The sequence below is a fragment of the Medicago sativa genome, chromosome 8, assembly GCF_051527215.1.
Source record: "Medicago sativa cultivar Bolivia chromosome 8, Bolivia_mono, whole genome shotgun sequence".
In the NCBI taxonomy this organism is placed as follows: Eukaryota; Viridiplantae; Streptophyta; class Magnoliopsida; order Fabales; family Fabaceae; genus Medicago; species Medicago sativa.
In genome coordinates, this window is record NC_140756.1 from 19,869,695 (window position 1) to 19,892,309 (window position 22,615).

Consider the following 22,615-nt stretch of genomic DNA (forward strand, 5'->3'; position numbering starts at 1 on the left):
TGTTAACTAAAGATTGACACATTGATAAGGATGAAACACATGACACAAATTATTAGGGTTAGGGTTAGCTTGGGGGGATAAGCAGAATTAGAGATAAATATGAAATAGTTGTTTCGGAAAACAGAAGAGATAAATATGAAATAGTTGTTTCGGAAAAATAGGGCTATAGATAAATATGAAATAGTTGTTTCGGAAAACAAAAGAGATAAATATGAAATAGTTGTTTCGGAAAATAGAAGAGATAAATATGAAATAGTTGTTTCGGAAAATAGAAGAGATAAATATGAAATATGATCAATGGCTAAAATTGAATGGCACCTAAATATGCAAGATCCAATGGCTCAGAAAAGTGGAGGGAAAAATGGGGGGAAAATATTAGGGTTAGGGTTAGCTTCAGGGGTTAAGCATTAGTAAATAAGATTGTTTCAGAAAACAAAAGAGATAAATATGAAATAGTTGTTTCGGAAAATAGAAGAGATAAATATGAAATAGTTGTTTCGGAAAATAGAAGAGATAAATATGAAATATGATAAATGCTAAAATTGAATGGCGCCTAAATGTGCAAGATCCAATGACTCTGAAATGTGGAGGGAAAAATGGGGGGAAAATATTAGGGTTAGGGTTAGCTTCAGGGGTTAAGCTTTAGTAAATAAGATAAACATGGTATATATCCGGAAAATTATTGTTGACACATTGCATAAGGCTGTGGCACACGTGTAAAATACGTTTTTGCCCCCTCGGCATTTAACTGCCGAATTATGAAACCGGCTGCAGTTAACTACCGAGAAAAACTTCGGCAGTTAACTACCGAGAAAAATTGAAAACTTCGGCAGTTAACTGCCGAGGAATCCTCAAACCCTTTTTTTATTTTTACAAAAACCATTAATTTTTTTTATTCTTTAAACCTAAATTTTCCTTAATTAAATTTAATTCTTTAATCCTTTTAAGGAATTAAACACAATTTTTTTTTATGATTTCATTCATGTGATTTTGTTGCCATAAATGAAGAAATATGAGAGATGAGTCCCCGTGAGCTTGGCTCAGTTGGTAGGGACATTGCATAATTTATGCAGGGGCCGGGGTTCGAACCCCGGACACCCCACTTCTCCACATTAAATTGTGTGAGCTCCAGCCACGAGGCTACTAGACCAAAAAAAAAAAAGAAATATGAGAGATGAATAATATTCGGTAGTTAATGGACCTAAAATGATAATTCAATAAAAAAAATGCAACAACAAAAAACGTTACAAATGATAGAATAATTATATTTGTAATTATTAGTAATTAATTATAATATTTAAGATATTTTTTTGTTGTTCACAAATTATAATATTTCAGATATTATTCATCTCTCTTTCAAATAATTATATTTGTAATTATTACCTTTTTTTTGTACAAATAAAACCACTTTTCTATTCTTCAAAAAAACATTTTTTTAATTAATAAACGTGATTGAATATGTAGTAATTCTATGATCTCATATTTTTTTATTTATGGCAACAAAATCATATGAATGAAATCAACAACTTTATAAAAAGAATCGGGTATTTAATGGCAACAAAATTCATATTTCTTCATTTATGGCAACAAAATCACATGAATGAAATCATGAAAAGAATTATGTTTAATTCCTTAAAACGATAAAAAAAAAAGGGTTTGAGGATTCCTCGGCAGTTAACTGCCGAAGTTTTCAACTTTCCTCGGTAGTTAACTGCCGAAGTTTTCCTCGGTAGTTAACTGCAGCCGGTTTCATAATTCGGCAGTTAACTGCCGAGGGGGCAAAAACATATTTTACATGTGTGTCACAGCCTTATGCAATGTGTCAACAACAATTTTCATATATCCGACAATCATTAGTGACCAAATCTAAGGAGAGAAGGGACCACATCAAAGGTTTCGAATTCAAGTGTAACCATGAACATGGTATTACCAGCCGCGGTTTATCCGAAACCGTTTTTTCGGTTTTGAATATCTTTCATAAAACAATTTTTTTTTTGAAGAGAAGAAAGTCTTGAGATACAAACACAAATAAAATTATTTGGACACAGACAACAATGAAAAAAATTAATAATAAATAAATTAATCATATCAATGAGCCCAAACTTTTTACATTTAGGTTTGTCTCTAAGTAAGCATTTCTCTATAGAAAGTTACAAGTATCATGGTCTACTGATTGTCTGTTCGCAAAACAATGAAGTTGCACTTTTTTTTTTTTTTTAATTACAAATCAACCGATGAAAATGATACATTGCGCATTGTGGAGCAGAAGCCCTAACTCTAAAGTGCAGGGGCGTCAATGGTTAGGTTTAGTTATTCATCCCTCTCCACACTTAATCCATCTAATGTGGAGCGTCAACTAGAGTGCTCAAGTTGAAACTTGGACCTGCCTCTTGTCATGTTCGTCTGTAAAAAATAAAAAAAATAGAAATAAACAAAAACATACATTAACACCATCTACCAAATAACTAAATGAAACATGAAAATGTCTTTGACTCACTCAATATTAAAACACAATATTATAAAAACTTTTATATGTGTTTAGATCATGCAAATAGGGGTCATTTAAAAATTGGTCCCTGTATTCCTTAATCCTGACATTTTGCCCTGCCAAAATTTAATCACTTAAAATTTCGTCTCTCTTCCCACTTAATCACTGCCACGTCATCACTTACAGGGTATTTTTGTAATTTCATGTATGTAATTACAGTGACGTGTCAGTAATTAACTGGGCTGAGGGACCAATTTTTAAGTGATTAAATTTTGGCATGGCAAAATGCAAGGATTAAGGAATACATGAACCATTTTTAAATGATCCCTATTTGCAGGGACTAAACACAAATAAAAGCCTATTATAAAAATAAATTCTTTTTTTAAATAACATATTATTGAAAGCTACACTACGAAAGAAGAATGGTTAAGCAAAATAAGGAACTACAAAATAGGCATCGTAAATATGCGGCAGCCCAACCCCAAAATAAAACACCACCCAACAACAAAATACAACAAAGTCAAGCACTAAACTATCGCAAAAGACAATCCATTGGGTTCCAACACCACTCATAGCAAAAGACAATCCATTGGGTTCCAACACCACTCATAATACAGATAAGATGAAGTTTTTAAATGATTTAAACTTCACTGTCAGGACAAGACATTTATATAACCCAATATGTCATCAATCCCCTTAATACAATCTTTGAAGATTCTATCATTTTGATTCTTCCATATCATTCATATAGACACATGTCAAATTAACAAACAAAAAAAAATCCCTTGCTAAGCTTTTTGTTGTGAACCTCCGCACCCCAACATTCAAAATGCACAAATAAGTTATCTGGTATTAAAAAATTAATATTAAGCCGCCTGAACCTTTAGCCAAACCTTAAACACCACATCACAATGCAAGATGTGAGAAGAACTTTTCTCACCACCACCGCAAAAAAACACAATTCTAAGAAGCACCCAGTGTTAAGACATTTCTCCTTGCCAAATTAATCCTTGTTGGGATACGGTCTAGACGAAATTTCCAAGAGATATTTACGGTCTTTGATGACTTTTCATTATACCTTCCAACAACCACACACCCTCTCCCCATATTTACACCTAAGGACATCTTTCCAAAGGGGATGTTACCCTTGGATCAATCTCCAAAGCCATTTAGCCAATAGACTTAAATTTACCACTCAAACATCCCTCGCCTCCCAAACCACCCTTACTCCGCGGGTGAAATTGCATTCATGATGATGATTTAAGGTTTACAAGCCTTGTTTAGCTTTCGATTACCATGTCTGGTGGAATAATATGCCTCTTTGTATTGGTTATTCCACCGAGTAATGCTACTTGTTGGTTTTTATTTTGTTTACCTTGTAATTTGAGACCTTGTTTTGATTCCTTGGTAGGCACTTCTTGTGCTTAGCATGGTATCATCTGTTTCTTCTTTAGTATAATCATTTTGGTTTCTTAAAAAAAAAAAAAATTGTTGATCCATTTTGTAAAAAAATAAAAAATGCGTTGATTCATGCATATAACAGAGCTAGCATTTATACAAGTCTCTCAGTTAATTTGTTTAACGACGACGTGGTGTATTTAAGTATCAATAAATCTTTGCTCGTAAAAAAAACATATTAATAAATAGAGCCAACATGTACTTTTTTAAAAATGATCATAAAAATAGGATAGACATTCATTCAATTAATGGTTTATATGATCTTTATTATAAACCACGTACATTATTTAATGAATGAATATAAGATGTTAATTTTTGTTTATTAGTGATCATAGGATGTATGTAGAAAGATATTGTGACCTAATCTGGTCCCCTCCCCATCGATGCCTATAATCGAATGATTGTCGAGACCAAGTTAAATTCTGTTTTTTTGGTCAAGAAAGTATATTCTATTTACAGCTAATGTTTAATCAACTTTGGACAAATTTTCCGATAAATGTAATAAACTATAATATAAATTTACCTACTTTGGAAATTGAAAGCCTGAAAGGTTTCAAAAGAGAACGTTCACACGGTTTGTGGGATCCTCTGATCTTTCTCAGTACCACTGTTGGCATAAACTCACATGTCACCAATTCAAATGATCAACACAAAATCATCCATTAATATATTTTTTATTTTTTATAGCTAAATAAAGGCAATTTACATGTTGAAAGCAACATTTGTTATTTGTTTTGGCGTTTAAAGTTGTCAAAATATGTCATACATGCAAAACTACAATGCATATAAATATGAAGATGTTAGTATACCAATCACATTGTACAAATCATAACAAACATTAAATACCAAAAATTCCCAATACTAAACATTAGGCTACAATGCATATAAATATGAAGATGTTAGTATACCAATCACATTGTATAATCATTGAAACGACAAAGATAAAAGTATTTTGCATTTAAGAGAATAAAGGAAAAAACTTTGTCCCCCGCTTTGGTGCGGTATAAAAGAAGGGTGGTTGTCCATTCCATTGCTTCTTATTTTGTGTTGTTCTTTGTTGTTTTAACAAATCAAATATTTGACAAGATATTTGTACTGTTTTGTGTTTCATTTTTTAAACAAATCAAACACACCAAAAGAGGAATTAAATCCTCTCTATTTCAAAAAAAAAAAATACTATAGTTTTAAAATAAATAAATAATATAAATGTACGCATTTCTAAAATTTATAACATTATTTGAACTTCTATATGATATTGTTCTTGAATTACTACTTTTTGCAGTAGATTTATGACAGATTAAATGTCATCAAAATAAGATATAATAAAATTAAATATGTGAATTAATTTAGAGTAAAAAGAAGAACCATAAAAATAATCAATAGAGAGGCTAAGAGTGAGAATTTGGTACTAACTTCTAGAGTAATTGTTTCCTCATACTAAACGAACTTCTAAAGGGCCACACACATCTAATAAGTAGATTACATTCAGAATCTCAGTTGATCTATGAGCTGTATTTGAATTGAATGCACTTCTAGGTTGCTTGCATATCAAGCAAACATATCAAACTTTCTCTGGTACATTCAATTTTGGTACTCCTTGGATCAATTATTTATCAACTAATTGAGTGAGACTTCTAAAATTTAAATGGCCAAATCTATAGTACCAGAGCCAACTATCTTCATTGCTTACAGTTGCTGATAAACATTTCAATTCAATAACTTTCATATTTGCTAAAAATGTTTTATTCTTTGCAAGAGGAGTTTTCAAAACTAACCCTTTGATTTTTATCAAACAGTTTCAAAGAATTATCCATCATTATTACTGAGTAACCTTTTTGCGCAAGTTGACCTACACTGAGCATGTTGCATTGCATCCCAGTAACATATATCACATCTTCAATTATAGTTATTTTTCCATTCATGCCTTCAATTACAATTTTTCCCATGTCTTCTGCAACCAGTGTTCTACGATCTGCCAATTTCACTTTTCCGAGAACTTTGCAGCTTTTCAATCTTCATGGTTTTCACGTCCTTTGATTCTTGAATAGTCATAACTATGAAATCAAATCTTGGGGATAGAATTCACATGATCTTCTAAATAATATGTTAATCTGAAATTGTTTCACTGCATGCCTTTATCTTATTAACAATATTAGCTTGGATATGTAATCAACAATCTCTCTTTCATCTGCATCAGTTCAAAGTATTTGGCAAAAGTGGTCGCAACCTCCTTACTTTTGAACTTAGCCCAATAAAATAGAGTCTAATCATGATTAGTACATGAAAAGCATTCAGACTCGCGCCTAAAGTATTTTGATATAATTATTAAGATATGTAGCCCAAGTGGGAGATTGTTGGAATATTTTATTATTCAATTATATTCCAATATATTATGTGGGCAAATATCGTAATAATAATTATATTAGCAATTTATCAGTTGTGAGCTTTAATTGATTAGTGATCAAATTAAGTAATAAGACTATTAGGTTTCTAACTGGATAATTAATTAAATGTTTAATTAGTTGATATGGACTCAATGAGTGGATGTCCGGATGACCCATTAACGGAATAATGTCCCCAATACACAGTACACGGCCAAACTCTCTCTTCTCCCCCATCTGAAGAGAACTTGAGGCATAAATGTACCGGTTGAGGAAGAACCAAATCAGCCGCCGCTGACCTATGTTGTGTGTTTCAGATCATCACACCTTCTCTTGTTGATCGTTGTTGTTGAGAGGGCTGCCATGAAAGCTTTATCCAGGTATTCCTAATACCCTAATTCTCAATATCCTTGATAAATCGAACATGTCGTAGATCCGATCATAATCATATTCAACGTTTTGTTTGCTTCCGCTATTGATTCATAATTGTTGAACATGTTTTATGAAATATGTTTATATTAAGACCTAAATTTACAACAATATATCCTTCTATTAATCATCAATTCTTTGAAAAATTGCAAAAACAGGATGAAGACCTACAAATTGAACGTGGCAAGGAATCAGAAGGAAAATATTTGATGAATGAAACAAAAGAAGACTGAAATATGTGAAGGAAAATCGAAAAAAAATCATACACAGCGGAAGAAGAAGAAGAAGAAGAATTATTTCGATTTTCTTTCCTTGGATCATTACGAATTTGACATGAATCAGTGATACGATTGTTACCTCGATAGTTTCTGTTCTGAATCACGATCACAGCTAAGCAAAGCAGCAAAGCCTCAAGTAAGTCCACACGAACAGTGCTCCTCCAAAACTCGGTGCTAGCCAATGAATTGGAAGTGCAGAGAAGAAAGGGGTTGCTTCAAAACGTGTAACCTAAAACTTCAGCACGAGAGTTCTATTTATAGAACTTCTAGTGTGCTCTGCAAGTCATAAGTCACTATTGGGCTTCAGTACGCCCAACAACGAGTTTAGTAATTTTGCTAACTAATTAGCGTTATTTACTAAACGCACCCCTTATATAAGTCATACTTATATATTTCTCTTTTGACTGTTCTTTGTGTGTGACCCTATAGGTTCTAGTCACGTTGGCAATAATATTAAATCTAATATTTAATATTATAAACAATGAGCGGTATCTAGCAACACATCATTGCTACCCAAGTGACAAGAATGTCAAGTGATCTGACGAAACCTTTCCATGATAACACTCATGTGTATATTTACTCCTTTGTCTCGATATCTTCATTGATCCCAAGGCATAGTTATTGTCACCCTTGTATAGATCAATATTTATATTTCTTAATTCCAAAATATACTGAATAACGAATAAGTCCAATATCTTATATTGACTTAGTTCGGCATGGCCATGCAATTTTACAGTCATATTTCATCAAGAGGCCTAAAGATATATCTCCTGTTTATGAGGAGGGACAAATCCCATCTAGGACACTCATGTCCCTCAGCATGATTCATCAAGTACCCATCAACCAACGTTATGGTTATCCTTTTACAGACAACGTTAGAATGGCAACAAAGCACTTGAGTCCACATCTAGGGATCATAGTGGTTTCAGGTCTAAGAGCGATATACATTATTATCATTGTGAGAATATCTTATGACATTTTCATAACATACTATGTAGTATTCTCACGGTGGGTCAATCCAGTATAAATATTACCCCTAATATTTATACCTATGTATAGACTTAATATCTCAATATCAATGACCCATGAGATGCGGTCATCAGTCTACATACATAATAGTCTTTATGCTTTATTATTATCCCAATTCATATTAAAGCTTGACTATGGATATGTTTAAGAATAGCGTTCTTTACGTAATGTAATCTCATGATTAAGTCACACTTAATATTCCATTACATGAACTATCTATTCTAGGGACTTTATTATTTTGAAACATAACAAAATCAATAAAGAAATGCCTTATTATTATATATATTCACAATATATATTTATATCAATATCATGATACAAAGCCAAACCCAATCAATATTGATTGGATATTAGGGCTTAGTCCAACAATCTCCCACTAGCACTAAAAGCCAATCAAATATTAACTCAATATATATTGATCAAGTGTTAGCATCAAGCACACCCTGGGCATGATACTATTCTAGTAGATAAGGAACTCTTTCCTATGTTGGTAGGTTACACTTCTTTTAATTTCCACTTTCGATCTTCCATCGAAAAGAAATTGAAGTGTCAAAGTATACATTTGGATTATTGGTGAGATCAAGTATTCATTGCTCGCAAGATTAAACCAATTTCACCTCAGACGGGATCAATGGAATCCGCAACGCAAGAGACACATGGTTTCGCTCAGTTATGAGCTAAACAATCCAAATCATATATATTTGACATCTGTAATAGAAACAACAACTATTTGAAGCTTGTACTTTTACAAATTTCATAGTTGATATCCAAGCATAGCATTTATTCCAAATTGCGATTTGGATATACTGTACACCGATATTAAAGTCAGCATCATTGTAACTTCTTTACAATGTTCCTTTAATCCGTGTTCAAGAAACAATCCTTAGTCCTTTAAGACATCCATGGATATTCTTGAAAGTATTCTAGTGTCGAACTACAATCAATTTTGGTACATATTGAAAATAATTTTCTAACCATGTCTCACATGTGTAGATAAATTGTTTTGGTGACTAGTATGTCATCCACATACTCCACCAAACTAATATCAATGCTCCCACTATTCTCCTTGTGTGCACAAGATTTTTATAGATTTTTATTAATCAAAGTTTTTCATAAAACTTCACTAATAAAACAAATAATTCAACTTCAAGAAGCTTGCTCCAATTCATACATGAATTTTGTAATATATATACCTTTCTAACATCCTTTGGATTAACGAAACCCTACATATATGTCAAATACATATACAAGGTCATTCTAATTAAAGAATGCAACATCGTTGTCCATCTCCTAGAATTTGCATTATACAATAATGACAAGTGGGATCGTTAGATTTAAGCATTATGATGATGTAATAGTTTCGTCATGATTTGCATCACGAGTTGCATGAAACCTTCTACAATCAATCACATCTTAAAGGTATTCATAATACCATCCATGTCAGTTTTCTAAAAGAAAAATCACATTCCAATATCCATATATGGTTTGTGTACATAGATTCTTTATAAGATCCCATGGCATATAGTCACTTCTCAAAGTTCAAGCCATTTAGATCTTGTGCTACTCAAACTGATGATTTAACAACAACCGTTTGTTGAATCAACTCGTGTTCCATTCTTAGAGAGATGTGTATTTTGTGTTACTTGACTTAATTCAAGTTCTACATCACTCCCACTGGCTCCTGTAGAGACATACTCCTTGAAAAGGAATACTCCAGTTCTAGCGACAAACAAATTTTGTCAAAGAAGAAGATGTAAAAAATAATATCCTTTAGTTTCCTAAGGATAGTTACACAATTATACATTCATTAAATTCGAAGTTTAGTTTATCTAATAAACCATATAACCTGAAATTATCATAAAGTCAAAACTAGGTACTCTTACCTCCATATCTAATATGGTGTCTTTATGATTACTTAATTGGAACTTTGTTGTGGGTGAAGAATAACTGTAATTTAATTAATTTCAAGAGTCATTGAGTTATAATCAAACTATTTTAGATCGAGTCATGTCAAACATGAAGCGATATAAATAATCATTATACTCATTAATCAAGCATTTACCATCACGACTTACTCGTATAGTCTTTATACTTTTCAAACTTATTCCTTTTACTTCATTGTTAAAATCTTTGAACAATTTCAAAGTTTTCTTGAATCGTGTCAAATGATTTAGTAATGTTAGATGAAGTATAGAAACAATATCTAGCAAATATGTTTAGTTCTCCATATACATCTCATATGTATATCAATTCAAATTAATTATGTGTCCTTTCACCTTTGTTGGTGACCGGTGCATTAATCTATTTTGAAAAGTGGGGCTCACGTCCTTCAAATGATATAAAATCAAATGAGTCCAATAGTCCATATCCATGGATTTTGGAAATGTGAATCACACTTGTTTGTACTAAACAGTGATGCCAATGATATACAAAAGGTTCAAATCTCATTTGATCCTTTTATCATATGTTATAGACTAGCTTATCAAGATCATGGAACTCAAATCCATTACTTGATTAGCACATTGTATAGAAAACATTATTAGGACAATAGGACAATATTTGTCTATCATTCAACTACATAATCCTTCTCTTGTCAATACAAGATTTATGATTTAATGTTTCTATTTTATATGGAATTTAATAACAATTATTTGGTTCCATATCAAGTTAAGTTTAAGTCCAAGCATAAGCTCTTATAGTCAATGAAACAATTTGTTCCATTCCAGACGTAGGTGAACTTCACTTATAGTTAATGTTCTGCTTCTTTAAAACTTTCTATATTTCAACAAATATGAGATTAATCATCAAATATCATATACTTATGATGCAGAAGTAGAAATTTAACTTTCTATAACTATATGGGTAGATAAGAAGTCTTACTTCTATCTTATATTTTGACCCTTTCAAAACTACGAGCAATTTTTGTTTTTCAACTTTTAAAATAATTGCTTCCCCTTTTTGCAACCGTGTTTAACCTTTCAAAGGTAGAAAAACAGAATTTGATTTTTATTCTTATCCATGTACATCTACTTGATAGGCTTAAACTATTCATCTTATAACATTGAGGTTGAATGATCATATCATTCTCCATCGTCGTTACCACTATGAGATATCCTATATCTACTCATTTGACCCAATGCTTCTGATAAGCGTTGTTTTTCAAATATAGACATAGAAATTTGCTAGGAAATAACTGCTCGAGAATATACAGTTTTTCTCATTCTTAAGAACAATTCTTAAATTTTGTACCAATTCAGAAACTCTTTTCTGAAAATTTTGTTCTTCATAAGAACTTTTAACAGTATAATAAAATTTATATGCTAAAGAAATTCTAAATACAGAAAATAAATAAATGTATCATGATTTAAAACATATTTAAATAGGTCTTTAATTAAATACGCTCCCACTATTTTACTCAAATCAAATGACCTTCAAAACACTTGATTCGGAAAATCCCGTTGGAAGATTTTCTAGTGGGTTGAAATCCATATTTCACCTTGCTTTAAGTCAACGGGGGCTGTACTCAAAACTCAGTTATTTAGGTAGGAACTCCTTCCAATTGTATCTCATACAACTTTCAAATCATTTGAGTGAATAACTCCTTACTCTAATCTATCATATAGATGTTCCCAAACATTGCTTCTAAATTTATTTTAATCTTATTAAAATTAATTTAGTTAAGTTAAACCCAAAAGAATAACACTTGGGTAAATTGGATTACCGCACCGCAACTTACTAGTATAGAAAGTGCACCTCGCGGAGGCGAAACCTACACATTTCGATATTAGTCTTGAAGGGTGTTAAACTTTTGGAAAGCATTAAACTTAATATTTTGAATTGAAGGATTTTTATTAAGTTTGATCTCACCTCACCACGGCTTATATATCATATATATTCGCACTCCAATCATAACATGCATAACGATTATACAATAATAAAAGTGACATGATTATGGCCATCCTAACGCTATGACTCTCTCAAGCCAATGAGAGAATCTAAACTAATCCTAGAAACGACCTTGCTTCTCCAAGCTTGACCTCCAGGACTATCCTAACGTCATGAGCCCTATTACTTTTTTGTATTCTATTTACATTACATATGAAAGAAAACTCGTTTTACATACGAGGGAGTGGATGAGAAGAGAATGTACAATAGAGATATAAGAGAGAGGCACAACACGCATGCCGTATTTCAAAATCCAAAAGAAATAAAATAAAAGGACTAAGGCCATAATCATTCACATGATAATAATAACAAACACACTTTTATTATTATTAATTATACCTTATAATTAAATAAATTAAATTAAAATTTGACATATGATCACACTACGCAGATTAGCTGGGGGTTTAATTGAGTACCAAAATATATTATATTGAGTACAAAAATATATTATATTAAGTACAAAAATATCTCATATTATGTACCAAAATATATTTTATTGAGTACCAAAATATATTATATTATGTACCAAAATATATTTCAGATCAAGTACTAAAATATATTAGATTGCATACCAAAATATCTCAGATTGTGTTCCAAAATATTCTAGATTGCGTATTTCGCATCAACACTTGACACGTTTATGAACACCCAAATCGTTTCGGCAAATATTATGATCAAATCCAAAAGATCATATATGATATTGAAACTCTTTCAAATCATGATTCTTTTAAATTATAAACAAATCAAGTTAAAGTCATGCAAATCGATTAAATAATTTCAAAAGATCATATATGACATTGAAACTATTTCAAATCATGATCTTTTAAATTAACTATCAATTTAGGATCGTTTATTACCTTTCAAACAACTTTTGAAAAACAATACAAAAGGTAGAATTTTTATTTACTTAATTATAGTAATATTGACACTCAATAATTATTATAATTAAATCTGCTTTATTTAGGCAATCAATTTGTTTCCAAAACAAAATACTGGGCTAAAATTAAGCAAATATTTTATTACCAAATTCAAAAATCAAATCATATCTGATATTGAAACTCTTTCAAAATCATGATCTTTTAAATTTACTACCTTTCTCCAAATAAATAAATTAATTAAACATAAATATTTTCAAGGATTGTTTGTTTAGCATGAACAACCGGATCTATGATGCTTCACCAGATTCGGATATTGAAGCTCACTCTCACGAATTGTTCAAATTCACAACAATCTCTTTGAAAACAATTGATCGAAAGATACAACCATAATAATACAACGCTTGTATAGTTAGGTATCCTAATACAACAATCAAACATCAATAGTTTTAACAATTGTTTGTTCAGTATGGACAACCGGATCTTTGATGCTTCACCAGAATCGGTATTCGAAGCTCAATCTCACGAGTTGACTACAAATTCACAATCAATTAAATAAAACCTATTGAACGAATGATATCATCAATATATCACATATAATGATGTTGTATTAAAATCATATATCACATATATGATATTGATCAATCAATTTTAATTAATATTTAAATTTAAATAATAAAATATTAACACTTAATATTCTATTTTATTAACGGATTTGCATTCCAAATTAATTCCTTATAGAATATCAAAATATTAGCAAATCAAATATTTGAGAAAATATTATTATCTCTTAAAACAATTTTAAAAGATAATCTAATTTGATTTGTTTCCAATCATGTTCCCGTCGATATGTATAATCGATATGTCGATACTTCACCAGAAACGGTTTCTGAAACATCAAACAAATCGAAAAGCCATGCACAGAAAACATGATACGATGCCAATTTTAATTCTCTTTATTATTTAATTCCGATTCAAAATGTTTAATCATATTAAAACATAAAGCAGTAACAAAGCAATCCGATTCATGGTTTCGTAATTGGCTCTGATACCACTGAAGGAAAATCGAAAAAAAATCATACACAGCGGAAGAAGAAGAAGAAGAAGAAGAATTATTTCGATTTTCTTTCCTTGGATCATTACGAATTTGACATGAATCAGTGATACGATTGTTACCTCGATAGTTTCTGTTCTGAATCACGATCACAGCTAAGCAAAGCAGCAAAGCCTCTAGTAAGTCCACACGAACAGTGCTCCTCCAAAACTCGGTGCTAGCCAATGAATTGGAAGTGCAGAGAAGAAAGGGGTTGCTTCAAAACGTGTAACCTAAAACTTCAGCACGAGAGTTCTATTTATAGAACTTCTAGTGTGCTCTGCAAGTCATAAGTCACTATTGGGCTTCAGTACGCCCAACAACGAGTTTAGTAATTTTGCTAACTAATTAGCGTTATTTACTAAACGCACCCCTTATATAAGTCATACTTATATATTTCTCTTTTGACTGTTCTTTGTGTGTGACCCTATAGGTTCTAGTCACGTTGGCAATAATATTAAATCTAATATTTAATATTATAAACAATGAGCGGTATCTAGCAACACATCATTGCTACCCAAGTGACAAGAATGTCAAGTGATCTGACGAAACCTTTCCATGATAACACTCATGTGTATATTTACTCCTTTGTCTCGATATCTTCATTGATCCCAAGGCATAGTTATTGTCACCCTTGTATAGATCAATATTTATATTTCTTAATTCCAAAATATACTGAATAACGAATAAGTCCAATATCTTATATTGACTTAGTTCGGCATGGCCATGCAATTTTACAGTTATATTTCATCAAGAGGCCTAAAGATATATCTCCTGTTTATGAGGAGGGACAAATCCCATCTAGGACACTCATGTCCCTCAGCATGATTCATCAAGTACCCATCAACCAACGTTATGGTTATCCTTTTACAGACAACGTTAGAATGGCAACAAAGCACTTGAGTCCACATCTAGGGATCATAGTGGTTTCAGGTCTAAGAGCGATATACATTATTATCATTGTGAGAATATCTTATGACATTTTCATAACATACTATGTAGTATTCTCACGGTGGGTCAATCCAGTATAAATATTACCCCTAATATTTATACCTATGTATAGACTTAATATCTCAATATCAATGACCCATGAGATGCGGTCATCAGTCTACATACATAATAGTCTTTATGCTTTATTATTATCCCAATTCATATTAAAGCTTGACTATGGATATGTTTAAGAATAGCGTTCTTTACGTAATGTAATCTCATGATTAAGTCACACTTAATATTCCATTACATGAACTATCTATTCTAGGGACTTTATTATTTTGAAACATAACAAAATCAATAAAGAAATGCCTTATTATTATATATATTCACAATATATATTTATATCAATATCATGATACAAAGCCAAACCCAATCAATATTGATTGGATATTAGGGCTTACTCCAACAATATGAACATGGGAAGTTGAAATTAATATCATTCTCACCGGTCTCGTTCATGACATTTTAAGAACCTTGGACAAAGCGTGAGAAAAGAACTCCCTAGTCCCTAACATAATAATTTAATTTTTTATATATAATGAATGAAATATGTATTAATTATGACGGTTGATATTTTATCTATGTTGTCACCTTTAAATTGTGTGTCAAATTCACCTCATCCTATGTATTTTTAGTGAAAAAGAGTAACAACACAAAACACGTTCGGTGACCGCATGTTCTTGAATGTGTTTTACATCGTGTTTCATGATCTTGAATGCATATCACATGATCTTAAATTATCAAATCAAATTCCGCAATCATTTCAATCAATCTATGAAAGTTGTCATTATTATCTTGATATAATTTTTCTTTGGATCCATTAAAGGCAAGATTATTCGTAGCAAGACATTTCACAACTGTAACTATTTTATGTGAAACTTGTCTCCAACGTTCTTTACCTTTCATAATTTCCTCTTGCAAGTGTTTATCAATTGTCTGATTTTTATCCAATCTTATTCTCAATTAGTTCCAAGTATTCATATTAGTCATGTGTTTGACACTATTTTAATGTTTAAGTCTTTGGTTAATATGTTTCCAATCACTTGCTAGCAAACTCAAGTTACTAGAAGTAGAAGATTTAAACAATTTACACCAAAAATAATATACTTTGTCAACATATTTACAATAAACAAACCATTTTCAATCATTAATCTCAGGATTGCTTAATTTTCTTGAATAAAATGCATTCACAATCAAATTCAATGAATAATATTTCAATTAATTGGTCGTTGATGCTCTCAATAGACATGAACAACCCACCCAAGTCCGATACACACACGTTTATCTATTTATTGAAGCATGTTCATCTTATAGTTTCAAGTTCGATTCTCCTAGTGTCAAGTTTGATGGGCTAAATTTACACAAAACTATATTTTGGATAGGATCCACGTAAGTGGTTGGTGGGATTGGATCCCTCATATGCTGAGTTCAAAAAAAAAAAAAAACAATGGCTTTGCACTTACATGAAAGGATGACGGAGCACATAATTAGTGCGTTTTTTAACTAGAGCAAGAATTCAATGAAAAAATGGCAACTTCCAAGGATTAGAGGCTCGGCTCTACGGAGTTAGTAATCATTCAGGGCCGTTCCTGTAGAATTAGAGGCTCGGCTCTAACATTAAAAAAAGCCCCTCAAAAAATAAAAACAATTTTTTTTAAAAGAGCAAGCCTCTATTCATACTAAAAATAAGATCCAATAAGAAATGGTCATCATTGTAACTAACACAGAAATGATCAATATTGTAATCAATAAAATTAACAAAATATTTCAAAGGAATATCTTTATCAACCTTCTACGCTGTTATTTTCTTTAGTTTATATTTAGGCAAAAAAATAAAGTTTATAATGTTATTTCTAGAGAATAGGCATGGCAACAAAACCCATACCTGTGGTTACCCACACGAACCAAACCCAATTTGACGAGTTTTCCCCGTTTTGACTGGGTATGGGTATGAGTTTGGGTTTTCCCCGATTCCAAAACACGGGTATGGGACGGGTAACGGGTATATAGGTACCCACTCCAAACCCATACCCAAACCCGTCCCGAATGCAGAAAACTATATTATGTTGATATGTCATGTTATTTTGTTTAATAATTGTCGTGTTATAAAAACTACCATTGATATTCAAAAGGGCAACTAAATCAATCGATCTAACAAATGTTAAAGCGAGCATATTGTTGGATAATGCATTACAACATTACTCTAGGTGTTGCAAAAAAACTTCTACTTTTTATTTAAAAAAATTATTCAATGTGGGGATGGGGATGGGGTGGGGATACCCGAACCCGTTGGGGACGGGGTTGGGGTTCAATTTCTCATCCTCGTTGGGTATGGGTAGGGTAAAGGGTAAGTATATGACAATCGGGTATAGGAACGGGGAATGTAAAACCCGTCCCCACCCCGCCCCATTGTCATGCCTACTAGAGAATGATTATAATGTTCGTTATTAGAACATTGTTATTTTATGTGACAAGTATTGGCAAAAAACTTGAAGAAGTGCTCTAACAAAAATAAAAAGAAAAAAGATATTGTGGTTTTATTTATAAATATATAATCCAATATGCTAATGAGATATAGACTGAATTGGACGAAAAAGAGAGAGTACTACTATTGAGGTCATGCTCAAATCAAGGCACTCTCATACTAAAAAAATTAAATTATTTAAAGAAGCAAAATGGAGATCCTAAAAAAATGAAAATTAATTAAAGTAGCAAAATGGAGATCCTAAAAAAAATTCAATTAACAAAACAAAAGAAGCAACAAAAAATAGTGGCTCTAGGTGTTGAACCATTGACCTGTGACATGCCAAAACGCAAGTTTTGACACAGTTTTACTATATAATCACTTTCAACGTGCAGCATATTTAAAAAAAAAAAAAAATTGGGCCCTAAAATTTTGGAGACCCAGCTCAATAGAGCTGTTTGCACCCCCTCATGGCCGGCCCTAATTGAAATTCATATTATACTATCAAGTGTGTCAATGGTAGTGTCAAAAAAAGTTGTCAATGATAATTTAGTCTTACATTCAAATTCATGAAATAAATTCTTATAATCCTATTAAACATCTCCAAGTGAAAATTGTTAATATTGCACACCCTCTATGTTCATATTGCTTACCAACTAAATTCGAAAGATGTATATTTTTATTGGAATTAGCATTTTGACAACAAAAAATAGACGAATATTATCTTCTTATCTTCTTATATATAAAAGTTAACCCGGATGATTATTTTAGCCCTAATTTAAACCTAAACCTAGGGATTAAATTTCCTGTTTTAACCCTGACCTAAAGTTTAATTACGAAACAACTATAACCCTATTTTTCTGAAACAACTATAGCCCTATTTTGTTGTTGAAACAAATTGGCTCTAAACTTCACCTTAATTTTCGTAAACCGCTGATATCTCTCTCATCCTTGGAATCGTGCACTATCTCATCCTCCCCACTTTCCAAAAAAAAATTCAAATCATTCCTTCTCTCTATTCACAAAGTCTATCCCTATATCTCAATATGTTGTCTTCAACCACATTCATCGCCTAAGCCAAACACTGTTGTGCCGTCTAAAAATGAATGCAAGAGGTTGAGGCAGTTTTTGTTCCAAAAGATTATTTCTGTCCCACTTATGTCGATCATTTATGGACTGATACAGTTCCACAAACATATTCTAGCGTTTCAATGTGCCAAATGAGCAGCTGCAGAAACCTCATATGATTATGTGCTCTTTTGAAAAGCATTTCCTGAACTGAATCTTTTTCTACTGCCTTTTAACTATATTCCAAGGGTGATTTTCACTCTTAAAGTAACTTTTTTTGTTGTCAGCTAATTCTTTTCATTTGTTGTGCATTATTTTTCTACCAAGTGAAGTATTGATTTTGTTTGATTTTGTTGATATTTATACTCCTATGCAAGAAAGTCATGTGAACATTACTAATAACCAATGGTGGTTTCTTTATATTTATAAGGTATGTGGTTTTCAATTTCAATTGTGAAATGGAGAGAACTAATATTGTTAGTTTTGTTTATGCAAGCCATTTGGTTGTTCTTAGCTGATAAAGGAATAAAAGAACTATCTACAAAATTCCTCAATTCCATAAGGGTTCCTTCTTAAAATTTATGAAAATTGGTATAGACATGGATTTGGTTTGTATTTATCTTTAACCATTGGTTAAATTGTATCCTTTATATATATATATATATATATATATATATATATATATATGGGTTATGATAGAAGACACCTTTTGTGAAGGTGTCTTTTATCAAGTTACTCTATGAGCATTTGCGAAAAGACACCAACTTACTTTTATGAAGGTGTCTTTTAGCAAAGTTATAACTAAAAAGTGAAAATCACACCTTAAGGTGTGACTTGATAAAAGACACCACCAAAGGGTGGCTTGTAACATAACCCTATATATATATATATATAATACATTTAAACATGGTGGCAAGAAATAATATAATCAATTTGATAATTATATATGAAACTTTAAAAAACCTGTGCTATCTCCCAACACCTATTTTTTCTCACAGCCAACTATATGTTGCTGTTTCGAGGGTTACACCTAGAGAAGAGCTAAAAAATTTGATTACTAATGAAGATGGTGAGGACATCGATGTGACATCTAACGTCGACTACGAGGAAGTATTTCGTAATGTGTCATGTAATGTCTCGGTTACGCACTAAGATATACAAACTTCAATTACCAACTTTTTTAAATTATCAACGACTATTCAGATTTACTATTACTATTTTTAGACGTTCTACAAACTCATTTGTGTTTTAATTGCGTAGTACAATGCATTATCTTCATTTAAATTTTTTATATCTACCAACTATTGACTACATTATACTACTATAAATTAGTTTCAACTTACAAGACCCATGCGGCGCACGGGTCATCAGTCTAGTATTGATAAAAAATAATATAAAACGAATTACTTTCTTAGACTAGAGTAGAGTGAAGACATGTTTCAACTTTCAACAATCATCCATTTCATAGCCAATTGTGACAGTACTTATGCCACCTTGAACAATTACTCCTATCTTTGCAATTTTTCATATCATATTTAACGAGTCTAGAAAAAAAAAAAAAAAAAAAAAAAAAAAAAAAAAAACTCCCCTCAAAACAAAAACAAAAACTAACGTGTATTTTAAAAACATCGACGACCAAAATTAATCTTAAAAGAGATAAATTACTGAAATGGATATTGGGTAAAAGATAAAAGACGGAAATACATTTTAACCACAAAATTAATAATGTTTATAACATAGGTACGTATCATTTTCTTGTATAAACTATTTATATTACAAAAGAAAAAATAAAGTAAAAATGTTTGCATACAAGTTATAAATTGTTTTCATAAGTTACCCTAGAGAGATTATTTGAAAAGAACTTATGAACATATCATAAGTTGTTTTCATAAACTCTTTCAAACAATTCAATAAATACTTATGTCAATAACTATACTTCAATAAATCAATCGAAATATGCTATTTTTCAATGACTAGATACCTTTGGTAATTCCATTCAAGCCAAAAAGGAAGGCTAGGTTCTTGAAAAGGGTGTATCTATTGAAGTATTTGGCAAGATTGGTAGCACCCTCCTTCTCATATTTGGACGTAGCACGATAAAATAGGGTTTTATCATGACAAGTGCATGATAAATGAACCATATTGAGTATATGATAACGTATCCACATATTCCCCAATTGTGTGGGAAGAACATCAACACCAAAGAAACTATTGAAAGGGAACCAAACACTTCCATGAGGGTATCAACCCTAGTTGCAAACTTAAGCTTAATCCAAAAGGCAAAGGAATATATTAGAAAGCAAGCAACAGAGAGTATCATTGTCTTTGGATGGATTTGAAATGCATTGGGACTATCTGGATAACTAATTTGGAGGAAACCAAGGAGTACAAAGAAAGTGAAGGCCATAAGACAATGAAGAGGATTGGTTTCTTGTTTTGAGAAGAGAGGATTATTGGTTTCTACTACTCCCATGATGTTATAAACATTAACACTGACAACATTTATGGTCACTTCATGATTTCGATTTAAATTGGATCTTGTTGGTCTTACCACATGATCAGCCATTGAATTGAAAATACAATAGCTAGTAGTTGTTTTTATTTGGTGGAGCTATGAAATTAAAACTCTATAAATACGTAAAGAGTATTCTTGTCGGGTCATATTGGGTACGTAGTGGTGTGACGTTAACACTTGCCATGCATTTTCGTATTTGATGTGAAAGCAATCAAGTCCAAGTCAAACACACCGTGTGGATGTATGTATGTATGTATAATTAAAAGTCCGTTGAATATTCTATCAAAAAAAAAAAAAGTCCATTGAATATATATAATCGTGTTCCACATTTTAAAATGCCTATGAAAACTCAACACTCATTTTTAGTAGTTTAAAGGCTAGAAATTCGCTTTTTAAGCATAAATATGTAAGGTGTTTTGAAGTTTGAACTCTAACCTTTGAATATAATATGCAATATTTCTATCAACTGAGTTAAACTTACAAAAATCAAAAGACTTGTTTTAATAACACGTTATTTTTAAAATTTATTTCTAAAGTGACGAGATTTATATGTATTTTAGCCGATAAAAAGGTGAGTTTTGAAAAGAGTGTTATTAAAGAATAGGTTATTAACATTCCTCCTAAAATTTTGAAATATTATAAACTTCACAAAAAATTTCACGTAGTGTTTATAAATATTTATCTAAAATTTAATAGTTATAAACTTCACAAATTTTAATAAATCTCAATACTATTTAATATTTAATCAAATAACTTCAAATGAATGGATTAAAAGCTTTTTAAAACTATAAGTAAATGTCGAATGCAAAATCATACGATTGTTGAATTTATATAAAATTGTGTGATTTATCATTCCGTAAAATATTTGAAACATTTAAAATCTTAATCTTTTCAAAGACTCTCATTAAACTTCTTGGACATTTATAATCTATAAATTTATACACACAAGTCATCTCTCTAAATGAAAAAAAAAATCATAAGGTTATTTCAACTACCTATAAACTAGAAAATTATAAGCCTTTCTAGGATATATTATGGTACTTCGGTTAGATTATGGACGACAAAGGGAAGAGGTATCGACACTTGCCGAAGCGGGTGAAGAGGCAGTACAGACATGTCCAGGACATTCCCAAACATCAATCGTACGTGTCTCCTCGTAGTTCAACCCAGATAGTTCAAGTTTGTCAGGACTTCATGGTTCACATTATACCACAGGCCCTACGGGGTCCGGTGGTAGCGGATATGTGGCAGTATACATCGGGGTATGTGTCATGGTTCTTTAGTGTTTCTCATCTGTTGTTAATCCCGCTTGTGGAGGTGGCTCAGACATTATCAAATAGGCTAGCTAATGAGGAGGTGATTATTGAAGAGTTTCTTCTTATAGATTGTCCCAACACACTAGGTATCATACTAACCCTCTACGACATGACGAATGAAAGGGTTGCGTGATGGTGACTATGTTGGCTACTTCCATGATCTCATAAGGAGGATGCAAGATGAGATGCACCCGACCACTACGTATGGAATTGCAAAAAGGAGGAGGCATCAGATGATTAGGAGACATTAGTTTTATGTTTACTTGTTTTGGATTTTCTGTTG